Source organism: Miniopterus natalensis, chromosome 2 (assembly GCF_054644295.1).
Source record: "Miniopterus natalensis isolate mMinNat1 chromosome 2, mMinNat1.hap1, whole genome shotgun sequence".
Classification (NCBI taxonomy): domain Eukaryota; kingdom Metazoa; phylum Chordata; class Mammalia; order Chiroptera; family Miniopteridae; genus Miniopterus; species Miniopterus natalensis.
Genome location: NC_142082.1, coordinates 182,069,992 through 182,092,992, shown reverse-complemented (window position 1 = coordinate 182,092,992; position 23,001 = coordinate 182,069,992). Strand labels below are relative to the sequence as shown.

The 23,001-nt window shown below is 49.3% G+C and overlaps 1 long non-coding RNA gene across 1 annotated transcript; it reads right to left on the bottom strand.

The window, feature by feature from the left end:
- Positions 1–1,225: 1,225 nt before the first annotated feature.
- On the bottom strand, positions 1,226–22,418 carry LOC107531270 (uncharacterized). The gene is made up of 4 exons (XR_001602611.2): positions 22,333–22,418; positions 6,388–6,499; positions 3,925–4,042; positions 1,226–1,285 (listed from the first exon to the last, which is right to left on the bottom strand). It is a non-coding gene; the product is annotated as an uncharacterized LOC107531270 (long non-coding RNA).
- Between the last annotated feature and the right edge of the window lie 583 nt (positions 22,419–23,001).

Below are 23,001 nucleotides of genomic sequence, written 5' to 3'. Positions count from 1 at the left end.
GGGTTTTCAGCTGAGGAGGGATATGATCACACATGCTTTAGAAAGATCAGTCTGCTTCTGGGTAGCAAGGGAAACAAACTGAAAACACATTTTAGCTTGGGTTTCCTTGAAAGCAGAGGCTGAGACAAGGACTTGTGTCCACATGGCTTTTCTGAGAGATGACCCAAAGAGCAGGCATGAGGGGGCGGGGACAGTGAGACAGGAAAGGAGAAAAGTCAACGTAAGATGCATCATCAGCGTCGCTGCTGTGGGCATCAGGAGCTCGAGTTTACCAAGGTCCTTGAGCAATGCTCAGGCTGGTCCCCAGAATCACCCACCTGAAGGATAGGAGGCAGGAACATTTCCCCAGCTGCCCCTTCCCCCGCTGGTTGAAGGTTGCCCCTGGGATGTTAACGCTGCACATCTGGGTGCCTGGGTAGAGCGGGCTCCAATAGCATCAAGATTCAATGGGGCCGAAAGCAGAGAGAGGTGCAGCTCACGCTTGAGGCACAAGGCTGTCAGCACAGGTGAACTTTGTGCTGGAGCCAAGAGGGCCCCCGGCAGCGTTGATGTCCAGGGCAGAAGGCAAACGGACATGGGGGGCACACTTGAGGCCAGACACTGTTGGCACAAGAGCAGCTGGGCTCACCCATAGCTGCTGCAGCTGGGGCTGAAGCCAGAGGTGGCCGAGAGACACGTGGCATGGGTTACGAGAAACATCTGCTGTACAGGAGGCTATTGCAATAATCTAATTGAAGGTCGATGGTATCTTAAATCAGGGAGGTGGAGGTGGGGAGAAATGGTGGGTTTCTGTACATCATGTAGAGCCCAGAGGATTTAAAGTACTGGATGAGAAATGTGTGAGAAAAAGGCATCAGGGAGGGCTCCCAGGTTTGGGCCCAAGCAAGGGGAAGAACGGGGTTGCCGTCTACTGAGCTAGGAAGGTCTGTGGGAGAAGATTTAGAGGAGAAATCAAGAGTTTGGATACGTGGCATTTGAGATGCCAACTAACTTTTGAGTGGAAATGTTGGGTAGTAGTTGGGTGTGAGTCAGGTGCTCAAGGGAGAGATGGTGCCCGGAGACAGAAAGTTAAATTGATAACACTGGGTGAGCTCACGCAGGGAGGGAGGGTGAACAGAGAGGCGTTGTGGGGACTAAACCGGGGACATCCAGGAGTTACGGGCTGGGAAAGTGAGCTTCATGGCCCACGAGCTCCTCCTCTTCCGCCTGCCGCAGTATTCTCATATCCGTCCATGCGTCCGTCCACCCAACAAGTCATTCTCGAGCCCCTGCTCTGTACCAGGTTCTGCAGATGTAGTGAAGAAAAACAAGAGAGAGAAACATCAACGTGGGAGAGAAACATTGACAGGTTGCCTCCTGCACAGGGCGCCCCAACCGGGGGTCGAACCCGCAACCTGGGTAAGTGCCTGGCCTGGGAATCGAACCGCCACTGTTTGGTGTTCAGGATGATGCTCCAACCAACTGAGCCACACCGGCCAGGGCCTGGGATACTTCTATGACGTCTGAGTGGTCCCATGGGAGAGCGGTCACTTGTGCGGCGGCCAGCTCAAAAGCCTTACGTGGTGCTCCGGGCCTCGCCGCTCGGCTCCTTTACCCCCCTCGGGACTCCCAGGATCGCACATCCCAGGAAAACACCCAAACACACCTCTGCCTCTCCCTCTGCTTCCTGGGAGCCCAAGGCCAAGGCAGCGTGTGAGCCATCCTCCCGGCGACGGCAAAGGGGAGCAGTGTTGGGGTGGGAGGCGTTTGGTCGTTTCCCTTGTTCTTCCAAAGAGCTGGTCCCTGCCTCTGACCTTGGCTGTGCCTGGGCCCCAGGACGTGATGCCTGGAACACCTGCAGCCATTTCTAATGCTTGCAGCGGGCGAAAATACCCTCACTGACGGAATCAGTCAGGGTGTCGGGAGAGCACGGAACAGGCTCAAGTAAGGAAAGGAGGCGCCTTTAATACAGGGCCAGTTTGCCAAGGCTGAGGCATGGTGGAGGGAGGGAGAGATGGCGCAGCTGTGCCCGGGTGGCAACTCTTCAGGCTGAGGGCCAAGCGGGATGGAGCTGTCTCAGGAGCTGCGGCCTTGGGAAGGACCCACCCACCTGTAGCGACCTGGCAGAGAGGGAGCCAGAGGAGGAAATGAGCTGACCTCACTCTCACAGTGCCATCCTGGCTCTGCCTGTTGGCACAGTCCTCAGGGGTCAGCCTCCAGGGGCCCAGGGCAGGGTGGGTGAAGGCGGAAGGTGGATTTTGAAGATGCAAACAGAAGATCGGCCCATTGGTCCTGGCCTGTGTGGCTCAGTGGCTAGAGCGTCGCCTGCACGTCGAAGGGTTGCAGGTTCGATTCCCAGTCAAGGTCACACACCTGGGTTGCCGGTTCGCCCCCTGCCCCTGTCAGGGTGTGAGAGGGAGGCAGCCAGTCATTGTGTCTCTCTCACATCCATGTTTCTCTCTCCCTCCCCCTGCCTCCCCCACTTCCACTCTCTCTGAAAAAGCAATGGAAAAAATATCCTCTAGTGAGGATTAACAAAAAAGGAAAAAAGAGAAAATTAGCCACTGACCCGGAGGAGGCATTGGAGCTGAGAGAAGGTATTTAATATACATCATTTTGTTATTAATCCTTGAAACTAGTTATTTAAGGAGCCTCCTTTGACTGGTGGGGTTTTCTGGGAGCAGAGGCTGGAGTGGAGAGAGGAATGCTTACTGTGGGGTGACCTCTGGGAAAGGAAGTTACATGCGTGGGGGGCATAAATTGCGATGCAGGCCTGACAGGGGCTCTGCAGCCCCTTGGGAAGTTCTGGGCACAGCAGTGCCAAGTCGGGTGGGAATGCAAGCCCCGGTCGGCCTGCCCAGCCTGTGGCCAGGAGCCCCTGGAAGAGCGTGCCTAGAGCCACCCCTGAAGCCCGGCTGTGCTCGCAGCTGAGCGCCCAGTCCTTTCTTGAAAAGGAATCAGTGCGTCATCACATCGGCTGCAGCTTTGTCCCTGCCATTGCGTGGGGGGACCGGGCCAGCAGCTCATGGTTTGCTCTCTTCATCTACACAAAGGGCTAATGACACAGATCAAAGGTGTGGGTGAATGTGCAGAGACTGCGTGGCAGGCTGTTTCCTGGCTTTGCGGAGACGCCTGGGGAGCCAGTGGGCAGCGTCCTCCCTCCCTGGCAGGTGTCCCCAGCTTAGATTCTCCTTTCTCCTTCCGCTGAGCTTGGTGCGAGCATGACAGCCCAGGCTGTTCCTACAGGCCGCAGCTGGCCGCAAGGCCGGCGCTGGGATTCAGAGCTTTACAGTCGCCATCGCCCACCCCCGGACAGGGCCCTGCTGCCCGCAAACTCCTCCTGAGGACAGAACCTTTGACCTGCTCCCCTCCAAGCCGCCTGGCTCTTGCCCTGTTGCTCAGCCCTGCCCAGCAGAGTCGTGAGGAAGACCGAGCCTATACACAGCAATAGCCCCCTTTTCCTCCCAGCCACGTGCCCCCACTCACCATACCCTCCCCAGCCCCCCAAGGGTTCGGTGTAGCTCCCTGACTATCCAGCGCTGATATCCACATGTCCTGTACTTTTCAGGAAGACTCCGGCTGCCACCTCCATGTTCTCAAGGCTCGCTGGGGTCGCTGCATCAGATTCCCACTTGTTCCCCCTACGCCTGCCTCGCCTCTTCCGCTACACCCGCCACCAAACAGCAGGAGTGTCCTTGAGACAAATCGCATCACCCTGCTCCACTGTTGAAAACACTTTAGTGGCTCCTTGTTGCCTTCAAAATAAAGTTAATCCCCTAACAGAATGTATCAGACGTGACATTTTTCCGATTACCCAGAAGGTGACCCCCCCACCCCTGGAAACCAAAGCCTTGAAAAAGTCTTTGGGAGAAGTACCAGCACCTCTCAGCCGCCCCAGGTGGGAGCTGCTGCAGGACAAGCAGCAGCTGGAGAGGGTTTCCTTACCTCACGGGATGTGCAGACCCTGGGCTGTGGAAAGCAAGTAGCGGCGCTGAATCTCCAGGGGAAAGTGAGCACCCTCGTGGTAACCGGCAGGGCCAGTGGAGTTACCAGGATGTCCAACCTACAGAGACCGATGTGGCCAATTGGTCATGGAGTCTCTAAAACCAACATAGGTGAGCCGCCCACCCACTAAGTTTCTATTTGATTCGCATATCTGAAAAAAATGTCAGGTCTGGTGAACAGAGGTCTGACTTTAGCCACAATGATTGACAGCACAGTCCCCGCACCCATCCCAAGCCTGAGTCAATCACTGATCCTGCCCCTGGAAAGAAGTGGAAGCTGGGTGGACACTCCCAAGAAGGGCATGCAACGACATGGTAAGTGTGTGCGGTCACCCGTTAGTGTCCGCGGGGGCATTGGTTCCAGGCTGCCCGCGGGTAGCAGAATCTATGATGCCCAGGTCCCTTATATGAAATGGGGTAGAACAACCTGGCTGGCGTGGCTCAGTGGTTGTGCATCGGCCTACGAACCAGGAGGTTGTGGTTCGATTCCCCTGTGAGGGCACATGCCCGGATCAGTGACTCTCTCTCATCATTGATGTTTCTATCTCTCTCTCTCCCTCTCTCTGAAATCAATAAAAACATGTTTTTTTAAAAACGGAGTAGAACAATGTATACAGTCGGCCCTCTGCAACCATGGATTGAAAATACTGTTTTCAATCTGCGGTTGGTTGAACCCCGGGCATATGGAGGGGAGATTGTTTATTGAAAAATATCGGTGAGCAAACGGAGCCTCACAGTTCAAACCCGTGTTATTCAAGGGTCAACTGTACTGTGACTCTACCTCCAGCCTTCCCCAGAGGGACCTGAGGCCATCTACCAGGGTAACTATGCACCATGAAAAGATTAATTCTCAGACCTTTTGGTGATCACTGGGTGATGGCTCTGGCTAATACTGATTCTTAAGGACCCAGAACTCCACTGGGCTCTACTGGTCAGACTGGGAGTTTAGGTGGGTCAAGTAACAAGTGCAGTTTGACTAGAATGACTTCACGATGGGCCCTTCAGACCTATTTATTTCCCTGCTGGGTTAGATATGCTCAGCCACTGGCAGAATTACCAGATTGGCCCTTGGATTAGCAGAGTAAGGGATATAGTGATGAGGAAAGTCCAATGGCAATCCCTCCTTACCAAAGTGATAAGCCAAAAGCAACGCTGCACCCCCCTGGGGAGTGGAAGGGATTAATAATATCATCAAGGCCTTTAAAGAGGCAGAGGTGGTGATTTCAACACATTCCCGCCTCACTTGCAGTTTGGCCAGTGGAGGGGGCAGATGGGCCTTAGAGAATGACAGTGGGTCACTATAAACCTCATTCTGTGGTGACTCCAATTGCAGCTGCTGTTTCAGATGTGGTATCATTGCTGGAGAAGAGAAATGCATCCCTGACACCTGGGGTGCAGTTATTGAGCTGGAGGGTGCTTTGTCCTATATTCCAGAGAGCAGAGAAGACCCGAATTCCTGCTTGTACTTGTCAGGGTCATCAGTGCACTTTGCCACCCTGCACGAGGAGTTGAGTCTCTCTTTTGACAGCTCTCCAGTTCTCAGACTGGGAACTTCACCATTACGCAAGCATTACGCCAAAGCACTGGGTTGATGACATCATGCTGCTAGGGCCCGGAGAGCCGAAAGGATCCGGTGCCCTCAGTGTGATGTAAGAGCCATGAAAATAGGGGCCTGGCATCTCAGTGGAGGCTTTGGGGTGCAATGTTCTGAACATGTCATAATTTTCCCTCCAAAGTAAAGAATCTGACGTCCCCTACCACCAGAGAGGCACCCCCAGAGACACACAGTTGGAAAAGGGGGGGAGCAGTGTGGTGCTGGGATCGCAAAACCAAGGGAGCCCAGGCCACCAGTTGCCCCTGTTATACCCGTGTGCCTTCAGCCCGGGGACTGGGATCCTTAGTCTAGTGTCAGGCACAGCTGCACGTCAGTCAATGGATTCTGAGTCCATCCCAGGTCCCCCGCTCCAGCCCGGTGCCCCCCATTTAGACTTTCACCCTGCACTTTTCCTTCAGAGCAGTCACCACAATTGTAATCATATACTTATTTGTGTAGTCGATCATTTACCGTCCTTCCCTCACTAGATTATAAGTTCCGTGGAGGCAGAGACCACGTCTCCCTTAGCCCTCACTGTCCCCTGTGCCCAGGGCAACGCCGGCACCTGATGGACGGTCAGTGCCTGTTGGGTGAATGAATGGCTAACAGAGGAATAAATGTGAAGGCCCCTGGCACAGAGGTGGGCAGAGGGGAGGGTACACAAGCAATATCGGCCATGCTCCCCCCAGGCTCCTGCACTCAGCAACGGGCCGCAATGCCCGTGAGCAAGCGGTGGCCGTCCTTCCGCTGTGAGGCGCCCAGAGGCCACACCAGGCTCCTTCTGACTGTGAGAAAGACAAACAAGATCACCTTTAGGTTCCAAGATGCCATGACAGGGACTCATCATAAGGGTTGACGGAAACCCCCAGGAAGCCTGGAGAGCAGCTCGGGTGAAGGCACTCGCGTGAACTTCTGACACATGCTACGAAATAAGTATAATTAGGGCCTTATACTAAGTGAAAAGAGCCAGGCACGAAAAGACAGATACTGTACGATTCCGCTTACACGACGCACCTGGAGGAGTCCAATTCATAGAAACAGAAAGTGGGATGGTGGTTGCCAGAGGCTGGGGAGGGAGGAGTGGGGAGTTGCTATTTAATGGGGACAGAGTTTCAGTTTGGGAAGATGAAAAATTTCTGGAGATGGATGGTGGTCACGGTTGCACAACTATATGAATGTACTTAATGCCACTGAACTGCATACTTAAAAATAGTCTATTTTATGTTATGTATATTTTACCACAATTTAAAGATATGTTAAATAGTTTTTTTAAAGGGAGGGGGTTCACGTACAGTAATTCAATTCAAGAACTCTTTATAAGATTTCAAAAGCCTAATATAAACCATATTCTTATAAATTGCAGCTTTGTTCCATGTTCAGTTAAATATCTTTTCTTAATGAAAAATGAAAAAGCTAAAAAACACCATCACCACTCTGGGCCCCGAAGATTCCAAAATATCAGGCCACATGGAGACCTGGGCAGCACTGCAACACTTTGGGAGAGCAGATCGAGGTAGGTCATTTGCCTTCTCTGTGGGCACCCAGCCCTTGTGCTGTCCAAGAGAGAATCTGATTTAAAAAAAAAATTTTTTTGCCTCTATCAAGTACTAGGAACCCATATTAGACACCAAGTCACCTCAGACCATAGGCACTAGTCTAAGGTGCCAGTAACCAGGGGGAGAAAAGCTGGCTTCACTTGTCAGAAATTATAATAGTTGTATAAACCACACATAGAAAGAACTGTTTAAGGTCTATTTTCCTTAAAGAGGAGCTGTGTAATATTGCCAAGACAATTCAATGAGGAAAAGAATAGCCTTTTCAACAAATGATGCTGGGACAACTGGATACACACACACACACACACACACACACACACACAAATGAATTTGGAACCCCTATCTTACATCATATATAAAAATTAACTCAAAACAGGTCATAGACCTAAAGGAAAGAGCTAAAACTATAAAACTCTTAGAAGAAAATATAGGGTAAATCTTAATGAGCTTGGTTTAGATAAAACCTTCTTAGATATACCAAAAGCCCAGCAACAGAAGAAAAAAATAGAGTACATCAAAATTTAAACTTCTGTGCCTCAAAGGACACCATCAAGAAAGTGAAAAGACAACCACAGAATGGGAGAAAATCTTTGCAAATTATATATCTGATAAGGGCCTTGTATCTAGACTATATTTTAAAAACAACAACACTCCTCCAATTCAATAATAAAAAGACAAATAATCCAATTTAAAAAATGAGCAAGGAATCTGAATGGACATTTCTCCTAAAGAGAGAACACAAATGATCAATAAGTGCATAAAAAGATGCTCAACATCCTTAGCCACAGGGGAATGCAAACCAAAACCACAGCGAGGAATGTATCAGTGCCACTGAATTGTACACTTACAAACAGTTAAAATGATAACTAATATGTCACGTGTATTTTACCACACAAAAAACACACAATGAGATACTACTTCACATCCATTAGGACAGCAATAATTAGAATGACAGAGAGTAAGTATTGGCGAGAATGTGAAGAGATCGAAATCCTCGTACACCGTTGGTAGGATCGCAAAATGTCACAGCCACTCCGGAAAACCGTCTAGCATTTTCTCAAAATGTTAAACACCGAGTTACTACACGACACAGCAATTCTACTACTAGGTCTGTACCCAAGAGAAACAAAAACATGTCCACACAAAAACCTGTACGTGAGTGTTCATAGCAGCATTAGTCATGATAGCCAAAAATTGGAAACAATTCAAATGCCATAAACTGAATGGAGAAATAAAATGTAGTTTTTCCATACAATGGAATATTTTTCAGCCCTAGGAAAATGAAGTACTGATGCAGGCCACAACATGGACGAACCCTGCAATCATTAAGCTAAGTGAAAGACACACATATCTTCTGATTCTATCTATATGAAATGCTCGGCCAGGCAAATCTACAGAGGTGCCAAGTAGATCAGCAATTGCCTCGGTCTAGGAGGAAGGCGGGGGTGGGGGGAAGGGAAGTGACCGCTAATAAGAAGGAGTCCTTTTATGGGGTGATGGAAATATTCTAAAATTTATTGTGTGATAGTTTCACCACTCTGTAAATAGACTAAAATCCATGGAATTGTATACTTTAAAAGGATATGCTTTTTGGTATGTGAATTATCTCTCAATAAACCTGTTTTTAAAAGGTGGGTGTGTGTGGGGGGGGTGCTCTAGATATAAGCAGCACTGAGAATGCAGTCTCTTGACCAGTCCTCAGGGCATACATCTGCTCTCTGTCTCCCTTCTTGCCCTGCCTCCTGGGAAGCTCACCCGGCTACATCTTGCCAACCATTTGGAGGATACTGGGGCTGCCCTTTGGAACCACCTGGAACACTCTCTGCTGGAAGGGACTTCCTGGAGACCCCTCCGACACCTGAACTGTAGCGTGAAGTTGGGTTTCTGCTGATTCCGCTGATGACGTTGGAGTCAGTAACGTGGATGAGTTTACACCTTGGCTCTGCTGCCGACTTTGCTGTGTCTTCCAGTAAGTCCCCAACCTGCTCGGTGCCAAATGGTAACTGGAGTAAAATGAGCCTGCTTCAGATTCTCATGATTTTTGTTTGTTTGTTGTTTTGAGGCACATTTACAGTAACTAACATTTGTACAGACTTTTTACACACATGCCTTTATCTTCGCTGACCCTGTGGGACAGATATGATCCCTAGTGATGGATGTGGAACTGGAGGCTCAGAGAGAAGGGTGACTTTCCCAGAGCCACCTGCTGGCACGCTCACCCTCTCCACGGGGTTCCCTTGTGATGATTCTTTCTGCTTCTGAAATGACCACTCAAGAAAACAACTTTTGATTGGTCTCAACCCCTGTGTTTCCGGCCCTTGGAGGTGGCTCCTCTCTGGCTGTCCCTCTTTGGCCACTTGTCCACACTGGTGGCCTCTTCCCCACTTCAGTCCTGCAGCATCTGGGCCCCGATTTCACCCAACTGAGCAGGGCTGAGGCAAGGGGTAAATGTTTGCAGAAAGGACTGGCTTGGGGACGAATGGGAACCCAGTTCTTTTCAGAAGAACTTTAGCCCCCAATTTTTTATTAAGGCACACAGGACTCTTCATGATCTGGCCTCTGCCCACCACCCCCTCTGCCCACCCTATGCGCAGTGCCATACTTAAATATCTTAACATTTCCAGAAAGCACTGCAAGCTCCTGCAACTCTTATACATGGTGACTCTTGGATCTTTCTTTGCTTGGCCACCTCCTAAGCTGTTCTTCAAAATGCAGCAGAATGACCCTCTCCTCCAGGAAGCCCCCTGCCCTCCCTACATTGTTCACCAAACATCCAGCAGGGCACCTGTAGGAGCAGATGCTATTGGTGCCTCCCAGGTGGCTCTACCAGGCCGGTGCTCCCAGCCTCCTGCTGCCGTGAGCATTGGCTCCAAGGACTCACAGTTGTCCCCTGGCATGGAGGAACCTCCTTGCCAGGAAGGTGGCCACCCTCCATGAAACAGAAGCGGGAAAGGCCATCAGGGGAACTACTCTGGGGTGCACCTTGCTCCAGAGCCCAAGACCCTAACCTTCTGGATCAGGCTAAGGCCAGACCTGACCTGAGACCTGCTGCTGGCAATTTCTCTTTCACTGACCCGCTTCACGCTTCATTCCTCCCTCAGGGGTATTTTCCTCAGTACCCGCTCCCTGCGATCACAGTCCATAGTAACTGAGGATTTTCTTACTGTCTCCCACACCAGACTCTGCAGGCAGGGACCACATCCTACTTATTTCTGTGTCCACACCTCCTAGCTGGGGTCCCAGCAGAGAGCTGGTGCTCCGTGTTGAATTCGGTCCAGCTCCTGAGTGGTTGTAAAAAGCACCCATGAGATTCTGCACTGTCCCCTGTCTTCCTGCTACTGGCTCCTTCATTTCCTCTCCTCTCCTCCGGGATCCCCTCCTAACTGGGCCTCCCTCCTCTGTCCCTCCCTACCCTCCCAAGTGACGGATTCCTTCTGTTCTGCTCCTTGCAACATATATTTGAAGGAAGAAATGAGCAGATCTGGAGGAGGGCCTGGAAGAAATGGCTGGGCTGGCTGCAGGGCGGACCTCACTGGCAGAGTGGTGGGGCTTAGGGGCTGGGGCTGGGGGCGGGGCAGCTCCGAGCACACCCCCAGGGACTGGGCAGGCCAGGACCCTTAGCAGAAAGCACCCACAGCCTCGGCGGGCGGCCTTTTCTAACCACTGCTCTTGACTTTTCCCTCACTCTTCCTTTCTGTACATCTTAACTTCATCAATGCTCTAGGAGCCCCGGTGTTCTCACTCTTTCTCAGTCATTCCCACCCACTCAGGGCACCAGCCCACGCCACAGCAGGAACATCTTGCCTCAAAGACTTATTAACTTTCCGGGCAGCATCCAGCTCACGCAGGAGCTGAGTCAGTGCGCTCAGCCGGCTGACGGGGAGCTTCGCAAGGCTGACTCAGCCGGAGCTGCGGGTCTTAGCAGAGGCCTCTCCAGCCGCATGGAGCAGGCAGGGGCACAGGGACCGAATGCCATGCAGAGGCTCACCCTGGGCCAGGCCCTGGGCTAATGCTCCCAGGGTTAATCTCGCCGAATTCCCTGCAGCCAACCTATAGGTCACATCTATTGTTTTTGCTGCCCCATGTCAATTCTCCTCACCCCCCTGGGCTTCCAGCAGGGTGACTCAGCACTGGTGTCCAGGGCTGTGAGAGCCAATGAAAGGCATTGAAACTCAGGTTAAAAATTCTGGGACAATGACCCTCATTCCTTTTGGCTGGACTTGAGACCAGAGAGGATATGGGGTTAGAGCTGCTGGCTCCAGCTTGCTACCATGTGAGGCCTGAGACTAAAGCTATCCCTATAGAAGAGAGAGAGAGAGAGAGAGAGGGAAATGGCCAGAAACTAGCCCTGATTCTCTCCTTAGAGTCCTGGATCCAGCCATGCCTGAAGCTGGCTAATACAAGGACTTTTGGATTTCCGTGGCTCAGTATACCCATTTTGCTCAAGTCGGTCTGGGTTTTCTGTCACTTGCAGTTGAAAGTATTCTAATCAATACCGGTATTTACTACCATATCTAACTAATTCTAAGATATACATTTCCCCCCAGCTTTAACATCTCTGATGTTAGGCATATATCTTACAATCAATGGCAACGTCATGAGGGGTCCACCGTTGTTTGCAAAGCTGAGATATTAAGCACAGCTGTTCATTCTGTCTTTGACTTAGGTACCCGGTTGGCACTGCCCGTGTAAACCTACGTCCAAGCAAGTAGACCTTGGTACTGAGTTCTGGCTAAGAAAGAATTTGGAGCCAAGATTCAAACTCAGGAGACATAACTTATTCAGCAAGCGAAGCAAAAATACACTTGAAGTTTCGGGTGAGCAGTTTGAAGAGCTGCCCCGGGGTGTGGGCTGGGCTCCTTTTGAGGCCCTGAATGGGGCTAAGCACTTTCTTCTTCTAGCTGGCCTTCGGGGGCCTGTCCCTTCCCCTCCTGCCCTCATATGGGAGTCAGATGGGGCTTTTCTCCAGCCCCCTTGCTCCTCTCTAAGGTGTGGGGCATCTACCGGGTGACCAGCTAGTGCTGGGGGAGGAAGCGACCCGCAGGTCCCAAGGTGATGGAGGGGCGGGAAGGGTGCCTTAGGCGGGGTCCTGATTAACAGCACTTACTTCCAATACTTGCTCTTCCAGTTCTGCCCTGTACGAGGCAGCCACTGCTAGATGTCCAGGACTTTCTGCCCTGGTGACATTCCGTACCTGGCCCATAGGCCTGCTCTGCGCATGCCCGTCTGACTGCCTACCACACAGGGACGGAATTTAGTGCTGTTTAAAACGTCTTCAGAAAAATCATATTGCGACTGAACTTTCAGATCAAAAGTGATGCTGTAGAGAGAAAGGCGGGGAGACAGGAGCAGCAGGGAGTGAAATAATTGACGTTAGTGAAACAGCTTTCTCTTTGGAGGAATGACTACTCTTTTCTTACAAAGCAACAGCAAGTGCTTTGCAGAGCCTAAGATAGGAAGATAAACCGAGAGCAGGAGTCGTGTTACATGTTGTTCCTAAGATGTGGGTAGAAAGATTATCATATGCCAAGCGGTGCAACTGAAGGCAGGAGAAATGGCCAAGCTCACAGAAGGGGTGAGAGGAATTTCAAAGCTATGAGTTGCTGTGACTGGTGTACGGCTTGTCCAGGACTATTGTTAAGAGGTTTTCTCATAATGCAATTGCTGGTGTGTTTTCTTAGTGGTGCATTTTGTGACCATTGGAATACACTGTCACTCCTATGTTGCCAAAGTGCTGTTAAGGTCACTTGCTCAAGGTCACAGGCTCATTACCATCATATTGCATAGGCCACACCTTTAAGTTCTTTATTGTAATTATCTGTAATTGGGTCAATGCTTCCTAAAGCAAGAAACACCTTGGTGTGGGGAAACAGAGACAAAAGGGGAGAAAGGGCAGCAGAAACCTCTGGCCTGGAGCCTCTGGGAAGGAGGCATCACACTTAGAGGGGAGCAGAGCTAGGAGTCCAGGTAGCGACCCACACCAAATGCAGGCTGGCCCCCCATAGCCCCGGGGGTGAGCGGACATACAAAGACAGTGAGGACTCAGGAGAGAGCTGAGGGAGAACTTCCGCTCCTCCGCTGTGTCAGAGGAGGCCGAGTTCCAGAGCGGACGCAGGCGGGGGTTTAGTCACAATCGGTATGTTTAGCCCTAATTTCCACATGACCAGATAGAAGCTTGGGGGCACTCAGGAAACCAGGTAGGATCACGTGGCTTTGAAACCATGCCCGGCTTTCCACCGCCCAGCTGCCCTGCCTCTCTCTGCCGTGAGTTTCTTGTGAAGTGTCTGTTTTTTGTGTTTTTTAAAAAATCCTCACCCGAGGATATGTTTTACTGATTTTAGAGAGAGGCAAAGGGAGAGAGGGGGAGATAGAGAAACATGCATCGGTTGCCTTCTGTACATGCCCTGACCGGGGATCAAACCCGAAACCTGGGTATGTGCCCTGACTGGGAACCGAACCGGCACCCTCTGGGCGCTCGGGCCACCCCAGGGGGTGGCCGCCTGTGTTATTCCCACCTTCCGCAGGCACACTGCTCCGCCTGCAGGGAGCTGGTGCTGCTGGTGTAACGATCGCTCAGGCCGAGTCTCATCCGCGTTTTCACCGTAGTTTTCTCAGATGTGGAGGGGCCGGGGCACTGAGTACTCCTGGCCGTTCAGGCGACAAAAAATAGGACAGCAGGAGGAACGCGACTTCAGGACCCGCTGCAGGGAGGCGGGGGGGGGGGGGCCGGAGGAGCCCGGGCGCCCCAGCTAGCTCCTGGAGCCCCTGCGTCCCCCACTTTGTGACTTGCCCCCAAGTGTGAGGGGCTGCGGGCCTGGCTCCATCCGGAGGGGTGGCGGATGTCATGAGGACCCTGCCTCGCTCCCCTCTCATTTTGGTCCTGTTTGTCATTACTGAGTTTTATTCCCAGTCTCCTCCTGCCACCTGATACCAAGACGGCCACTGGCAGCTCCAGGCCACGCGGCCTTCACGGCTTGTGGGGTCCGAGTAGAGGAGGGACTGTCTTCTCCTAGCCGAGGCAGGAGCCCCAGGAGCCCGCCGACCGGCGGCTCGGTTACACCCCTACCCCGGGTACGGGTACTTGGGTCAGAATTTGATTTTGTGGCCTCTCTGGGGGCTGGGGAAGGGCTCAAACCCACTGAAACCACGTGGACGGAGAAGGATTTCTGAGGAGTGGGGGTGGGTCACTCCCCAGAAGGTTCACTGGGCCCACAAAATGCATCCACTTGACCAGGACATTGGGCTGCTTCTGGCTTCAAACAACAACGGGAAATTCAAACGGGCTAAACAGTGAGGAGGTGTGTTTTGCCGAAGGAGTACCATCTGCCGCTTGAAACGCCACAGGGCCGCCAGGGTTTGCCACCTCTCCCCTCCGCCTTCCTCTGCAGAGTCAGCTTCATTTTAAGTCTCGTTTCCCTCCCGGACACAAGGTGGCTGCGGCTCTGCTGGCTGTCACCTCCAGATGCGTCCTCAGTCTCTTTCTCAAGCACAAGAAAACCTTTAACGCCTCTGGAGGTCCCCGGCGGAGGTCTGTTGTGTCTCACTCACCAGGAATGGGCACCTTCCTCATTCCCACACCGGGGACTGCCAGGACACCCGGGACATCGCCTGCAACTGGCTTAGAACAAATACTTCGGGGGGAATGAGAGCCTGGGAGCCAACCATGAAGACCATCTTGCCCTCCTCCAAGGAGGGAGAACCTGTCGATGAAGAGCTTTCTACACCAATTACCTACGACGGGAGGGGAGAAGCAGAAGTATGGCATTTCTGTATGCTACCCAAGTTAAGTTGTTATATAGGAAGTTACATTTTTTGTAAGCCTCCCAGCAACCACAAAGGAAAAACCTGCAGAAGAGATTTTGATAAGGAGTCAAAGCACCCAGCCGCAGAGTCGAATCACAAAGGCGTCAGCCAGGAACCAATCTACAAAACCGAGCAATTCGGGGAAAACGTTCGTGCAGCGTTATTCCCACAGCCCCAAACCGGAGTCCAAAGGGCCATCTGCCCGCGCAGACAAGCAGGTCGCCTCAGCGGGCGATTATCCTCCGAATGGAAATTTTCTCAAGAACACTGCTTAAAGGACTTACTAGCTGGGTGCCCTTAATATATTTACTTTCCTGAGTCTCACTTTTTGTATTATTTATTTATTGTTGAAAGTATTGCAAATGTCCCCTTTTCCCCCATTGATCCCCTCCCCCCATACCCCTCCCCCAGGCCTTTACCCCACTATTCTCTGTGTCCATGGGTGATGCACATATGCATATAAATTCTTATGTTAATCTCTCCCCAGCCACCCACCCACCCCCGCCTTCACTCTGAGATCCTTCAGCCTGTTCCATGCTTCTATGTCTCTGAATCTATTTTGTTCATTAGTTTACTTTGTTCTTCAGATTCCACATATGAGTGAGGTCATGTGACACTTGTCTTTCTCTGACTGGCTTATTTCGCTTAGCATAATACTCTCCAGGTCCCACAATGCTGTCTCAAAGGGTAAGGGACCCTTTGTTTTTAAACCTGCATAGTATTCTATGGGGTAAATGTCCGAGAAGATGCTTGATGTGATTTCAATCTTCTTGAACTTATAGAGACTTGTTTTGTGTCCTAACATGTGGTCTGTCTTTGAGAATGTCCCACTTGAGGAGAATGTATATTCTGCGGCTTTGGGGTGAAATGTCCTGTAAATGTCAATTAAATCCATCTGATCTAGTGTGTCATTTAGAGTCATCATTTCCTTGTTGATTTTTTTGTGTAGAAGATCTATCCAGTAAAGTCAGTGGGGTGTTAAAGCCCCCGGCTATGACTGTAATGCTGTGGATCTCTCCTTTAAAGTCCTCCAGAAGTTTTTTTCCCCCCAGACTGTGTGAGTCTTTTGTTCTGAGAGCCTCACTTTTTTTCATTGATAAAATTGCAATATGAATACCTACCTCTACAAATCTAGTGATAATTAAATGAAGTAATGTAGATAATGTACCTTAACTAGTGCTCAAAAATAGCCATTTCTGGAGTGTCCGTTTTACTTGAAGCATTAGGGGAAAGTCATATAATTTAACAGGGAATTAATTTAATTATTTAATTATTTAATTATTTGCTTTTATATGAAAAAAACCCCACCATATCACACATATATGGTCACCTCACGTGTGGAAAAAAATGTATTTTGACCCTTACCTCATACCATACTAAAAATCATTTCCAGAAGGATTAGAGATCTGAAGCTAACATAAATAAATAATATTTTTAGACTAAAATATACGAATATCTTTATGACCTTGGAATAGGCAGATCTTTCACAAACAGGAAACAAAAAGAATCATAAATAAATAAAAAAAGAACTATATTAAAACTAAGAATCTCTACTCATCAAAAAGAAAACCCACAAAATAGATGTCCTCAACGCATGTGTCTGATGGTCTCAAACCCAGGATTTAAAAAGAACTCCTACAAATCGATAGGGAAGAGACATAACCTACCAGGAAAAGGGGCAAAAGACTCGCGCAGACACTTCACCCAAGAAGCTATCCGAATGCGGAACAAGCATATGAAAACGGTCTTAACCTCATTGCTTTACTTACAGTGGAAATGCAAATAAACTGCAATATGTCACCACCCCACTTGAGTGAATAAAATAAAAACCATAAAAAATATCAAGTCTAGACAGGATGTGAAGCATCATTCTCGGTGAGTAAAAACTGCTCCAGCTACTTTAGAAAGCTAACTGGCAGCAGACACTAAAGCTGAAAATATGTTTCTCCAACGACCCAGCAAGTCCACTCCCCAAGGAAATGTGTTCATGTATGTTAACCAAAGGACATGCATGAGAATATTCATACCAGCATGACGTGTGACAGTCCCACAGGGAAAGCCACCACATTGCCAGAATGGATAAATCTTTTCTAACTTATTCATACCACGCAATGAGGGTGAACAGACTCCAATCACACACACACAGGGCCTAATCTCACAACACAGTTTTGAGCAACATAACCCAGATCATTTCACTCACGTAAAGGACAAAACTAGGCAAAACTAAGGCCTGCTGTCAGATATCAGTATGGAGGCATCTTGCGATGGTAGTGAACAGAAGGGGGCAGGAGAGGGACTTCTGGGTTCCTCTTGCTGTTTTCTTAATCTGGGTGCTGATTAAAGTGTGTGCTCTATTTGCGAAAATTCTTCTTCGAGCTGTACAGTTTTGGGAAATGCACTATTTTGTACACTTCTGAAGCATATATGCTTTAATGACAGGTAATAGAACAAAACCAAAAATGAATATATTATAAAGTCAAATTCAAAATATGCTTAAAGAAAGAGTCTTAAAGAAATTTCTTGCTTATGGCAGGCCTCTGGTTACTCCAACAGGGGATGCTCCCTCTTTTATGAAGGTTCTTTGGTAGAAAAGTCTGAAAAGCCCCACTTCCGTTTCCCATATGAGGTGTTAACGTGCCACCTCCTGGAGTCCTCCACAGGAGAGCTTCGCCATGGGGCTGGGTTTCCTGGAACCTGAGCCAGTGTAGCAGGATTAGGGTGAGGCATCGTAGGACAAGTGCAAGGTCAGATCCTGTCTCTTGTCTTTTAAATTTGATGTTTTGTTCATCTTGGGGCTTCGAGGGGCATTAATTTTGATTTTTTGAAATATTTCTTTGAAATGTACTTATCTTGATTATTGGGGGAGTTGGCATCCATTTAAACTTTGTGTCTGATTGTCCTCACCCTAGATGATGACAGCCTGACCCGCTTTTATTTAAGAAAAAAAGCTCTTCTTTTTATTGTTAAAACAAACTCTTGATGCTCCCCAAGCATGAGGAACTCCCACGGTTTACCAGTATGTCGCCTCGTCTCTAGTCTGGGAAGGAGAGAAGGGGTTACAGGTCTCAACCACGAGGGGGCGCCAAAGAACACCTTATGAAGCCACTCTCTTGGGTAAGGGCGTCCCCCAGGAAAGCCATTCCCCAGCCTGGATTCCTTTTCTCTGACAAAAACCCATCCATTTTGTGATTCTCTGTCTCAAGTCGGCTCCAGATACATGAGCCAAATTCAATATGAGTACGTTTGAATTCTATCCCAAAAGTACCCAAATAAGATATTTATATTGGCGTATCAGAAAGCCAAAATAAAACCTTATGGGGTTTGATTTTGTCAGACTTGTGTTTATTTTTTTTACTTATTGATTTGAGATAGAGAAAGAAGAGAGAGAGAGAGAGAGACAGAGAGAGGGAAACATCAATTTGTTGTTCCACTTGCTTATGCATTCATTGGTTGATTCTTGTATGTGTCCTGACTGGGATCGAACCTGCAACCTTGGCATATTGGGATGACTCTAACCAACTGAGCTGCCTGGCCAGGGCCCAGACTTGTGTTCAAACTCTCACTTGTGTGATGTGGGGCAAGGGATCTTGATAGAGTGACCAACCTTAATTTGACTAGGGCTGTCCCGGTTTTAGCACGGAAAGTCCCTGCAAACTGGGGCAATTGGTCCCCCTACTGCCTTGAACCCTCCGCTTTCCTGATGTGTAAAATGGAAATAATGTCAGTACTTACCATTGGGAGAATTCAATGAGATGATGATATACATAATAGATGCTGAATAAAAAACTAGCTTAGTCTTGTTATCCAGTAATACTGCAGGTGGTGGCAGAAATGAAGTAAGTTCCTATAAAACCATTTAAATGGAGCCCCAGCATTTTTATCACCTCTATCATGCATTCAACTCAATTCCAAAAATATTTGCTGGCTGGTTATTAGATATCAAGAAATTGTTAGTGGTTTAGAGGTTATGGACATATTTAAAAAATGACTGACACTTCTCAAGGATGTTGTGATCTTTAGGGGACAAGGTGGAAGAGTGTTTATAGAACATAGGGAAAAAAAGGAGTCCAAGTTTACTGCCACCACCATCATAGGTCCTTATTTCCTGTGGGTGGATAGCAGTAGTGATCTCCTAACTTATCTCCCTACTCCCATTTCAGTCTCCTATCCAATCAACTACCAGGTAAATATTCTTAAGACACTGTTTGGATCCTGTTTTCAAAAGACCAATACCAACTTTGCCTTGGCATTCTTTACTTTTTACAACAGGGCTTCAAACAAACTTTCAGGCCTTATCTCTAACAAAGCAGACAACTCCCTTGCTCAAACATGTCCCATGTTTTCCTTCCTCTATATTACTCACAGTGTTCCCTAAGATGGCGTGCCCTACCTCATTCCTGCTTGTCAAATGTAAACTCCTTCCCGTGGCCTTATTGGGTTTCCCACCAGGCATGATTTAATTTCTCCTGTCCTTACAGCATTGTTCATATTAGTGTCATTTATGGACTCTGTTTTGGATTGCGGGCAAGCATTGTCTATTTCACTTTTTTATATTTCCCCTAGTTCCTTGTATGTAGTCCACAAATTTTACTGAATCACATACAAAATGCTAATTTTAGTATCTGTACCCTGGCTTTGCTAATTTTTAGCTGTGTGATATTGAGTTACTTAATTAACCTTTCTAAGTCTCAGTTTCCTCACCTGAAAAATGGGGATCATAACAGCACCCACCTCAGGGTTTCCACAAAGATGAAATAAGATAAATGCACTTAGGGTGCTTAGTATTGTGCTTGGCACAGTAGGAGCTATGGATTGTCAGAAGGAAAATATCTATTTAGGCTGGAGGAATAGTGGAGGAAGTGGGGCGTGAGCTGGGATGTGAATAGATAAAAAAGAGAAGCCAGTTAGAAAGAGGGACCAACCTGAACAGAGGCATCAGAAGAAACAGGAAAAAGCAGGATTTGCTGAGGATGGGGGTGGTCAAGTCCTAGAAAATACCTTTAGAGAGATTCCTCAGGAAGAGAGAGGAAAAGAACAGGTAGGGTAAGGTGTTCAGGAGCATGGATTAGCAGAGTGGAAGGGGGGAAATCAGTCTCCAGTGGTTTACTGAAGGTTTCTGTCATTGGATCTGCCACTTTCAGTGATAGCAACAAAATTACAAGTAGTGACCAGTTAGATAGGTGACAGTCTCAAATCAGCATGTGTTTATAGCAAGTTGCAGCAAAAGATGCAAATGGACAAAATGACAACTAGTTATTAGCAGGGTTAAACTTAAACTCCTAATTTGTGTTAAAGAATTTATAGAGGTTCATGAAAGGGTGAATTTGGCTTAGTATCAGTTTGTGGGGGGTAAGCTCTAGAGGAAAGGGGTGGAAAGGATTGGTTATACAGTGTGAGCCACTAAATTTGCTAATGCAATTACTTAGTGTACTAATGGATGTAGGGAGTCAGGCCAAGGAAGGCCAAGGTCTCATTGTACTCTGCGGTGGTCAGATCGAACCTGAGTCACATTTTGGTTTCAAGGAACAAAAACTCAACTGGAAAGGGAAAGTATTGGCCCATTTGATTGGCAGATTCAAATGATGCCTCTCCCAGTTCTCTTTAATAGGCCAGTGTACCCATTCCCCAGCTGCTGTGAATGTTGGCAGCTAAGTGCCTAAAATCCTCAGCTGAAGGGAGCGGCTTTGGTGACCTTAACCCCTTCATGGCTCATAGCCAGTGGCTGACTGATACTGGGTGGGGTACACATGGAGTGATAATTCTGTGGTGAGTGTGGTTTATGCTCCAGAACTCTCCACTGTGGATCAGGCCAAGGTAAGATCAGGCTAAGCCTTGCTTGGCTCTTTCACTTTCCCTTGTCTGCCCAACTTCCTGCCATACAGCTTTTTCCCCCCTCAGTAAATTGCATCTCTCTGTTTCTAAAAACCCTGACCTAAGAAACCTGTAAAATCAAATAGCCAGAAAATAGCTGGATTCAGGTTCTCAAACAAAGTCCTTACCCGTTAAGGCCTGTATCTGGATCTCAGCTGACAGTGTGTTTTAGTATTGGCTTTATCCTAGAGCAAGTTCTCTGTGGCCCTCCCTGCAAACTCCAGGTGCATAGCCAGACAGTTCAGCAGCCCAGGTTCCAGGACTCATTCTGATTGGACTGCCTTGGGTCACAAACCTATCCCTAAATCACTCACTGTAGATGGTGATGATGGGGAGCGGGGAACAACGCTCTGATCGGTTAAGATTGGGCCAAGTCCTCCCCACTGGAATAGTGAGTAATGAAGTCAGAGAGTGGGGAGGAGTGGTTCCCTAGAGAAAATTAGGCTCCCCTTATAGGAGGAAGGGGACATTTGCTGGAAGGACAAAAACAGCGCATCCCTGGTAGATCCTCACAAACTGAAAGATGTCTGTGTGACATCATTAAGCTAGTGAGGCATATGGAAACCATCACCTGAGGAATGGTGGCAAGAAAAACGGACTTGAGAGATGGCTAGAGGGTGTGTGAAAGGGCATAATCATCATCTTCAACTGTTTGGAATGTTGTCATGATGAAGTGGGATTAGACATGCTCTGTGAAGCTTTAGGGGAAAACGTTAGGATCTAGGGTCAGAGACTAGAGAAAGGCAGCTTATCCATAAGAAATACATATAAACACTTTATACACACACACACATATAACATATACACATATGTACACACAAAATCTATACAATTTAAGTTGTCCAAAAAAACCCCAAACAGGCCTATTTGAAAGGTAGTGAGTTTGCCATGTTGGGGAAGCTGTGAATGGGCATATCCCTCTTCCCATGACTAATAAATACGCTTGTGCTTCCTTTTGACCTGGGTTTTTTCACGAAGGCTGTGTCTGGGCAGACCCTATCTGGAAAGCCACTCCTGGGTTTTGTCTTGGGGAAACCCGCCCCACCCCAACAATTCCAACCAGCAGTACTTTTCCTGAGGCCCTCTTGTTAGTCATGACACTCGGGATACGGCCTGGCATGACAGTCACCTCAGCATGTTCCTTAACTTCCTGCAGTTTGGTGAAAGTGCCCCCAGGGCAGTGACTGTCTCATCTTACTCCCTACATACCTTACTCAAGAAATGCTGAATAATGTTGAGTAAATATTTTTATCAGGACTTTTGTGGAAGGATTCTTGCCACGGGGGAAGGTGTGTGACCAAGGGCTCACGAGGATCCTGCCCAACTCCAAGAGGCCGTGACCACCGTGTGGTCCTGAACGTGAGGCTGACCTGTAGGTGAACAACTGGGGGTACCCAGGGCCACCTTGGCCTTTGCAGCTGCAGGAAGGGGTGAGAAGGCCCAATACCCTCCCTTCAGGGAACTGCACCCACGGGCAGTCCCCGGAGACCGCTGGGGGAGAACGGGGATCACAGTAAGAACTTACCCTGGAACGTAAAACCAGTTGCCCCCTTTCAGTCCTTCACCGTCACACTGCTCCTCCTGCAGCCTGGGGGAGCGCCCCAGCCCTTCTTCCTGAGCCACTGTTGCTCCTCTCTGCAGCCCGGCCTGCGGACACCATTCCCTGCAAGCTTTAGGGAAGCACTTCCCCCTCTTTCCCACCCCGCCAGGCTGAAGTTATTTCTCCTTTCCGAGGCTCCCTCCCATTGCTGGGGGAAGGGGAGCCGACGGCCCGCCTCCTGCAAGGCCCTCGCAGCCCGGGACCTCGCTTTGCACCCCCCCTTCCCGGTCAGCCCGCATTCTTTCTCCTGGTTGAAGCCGGGAGCCAGGTCCACGTGCGGGCTCTGGGCTCCGCGCCTAACGCGGCAGACTCACGCGCGCGTGCACACGCGCACACACGCGCACACCCCTCGCTGCAGGAGCGGGTGCCAGCAGCGGGACGCCAGCGTTCTACCGCCCTCTCGGGCAGCCTCCCCTTTGCAGATGCTCTTCCCGCGGCCTCCCGATACTAGCTCTCGGGCTCATCCAGCCCCCTTCTTTCTCGAAGCCCGAAGCACTTTCGCTGTTGATGATCTCAACAGTCCAGGCAGGTGGAGCGGAGGAGGTGCGTGTCGGCGGCCTCCCAGTTCACCGTAGGGGACACTGACTCAGGCGA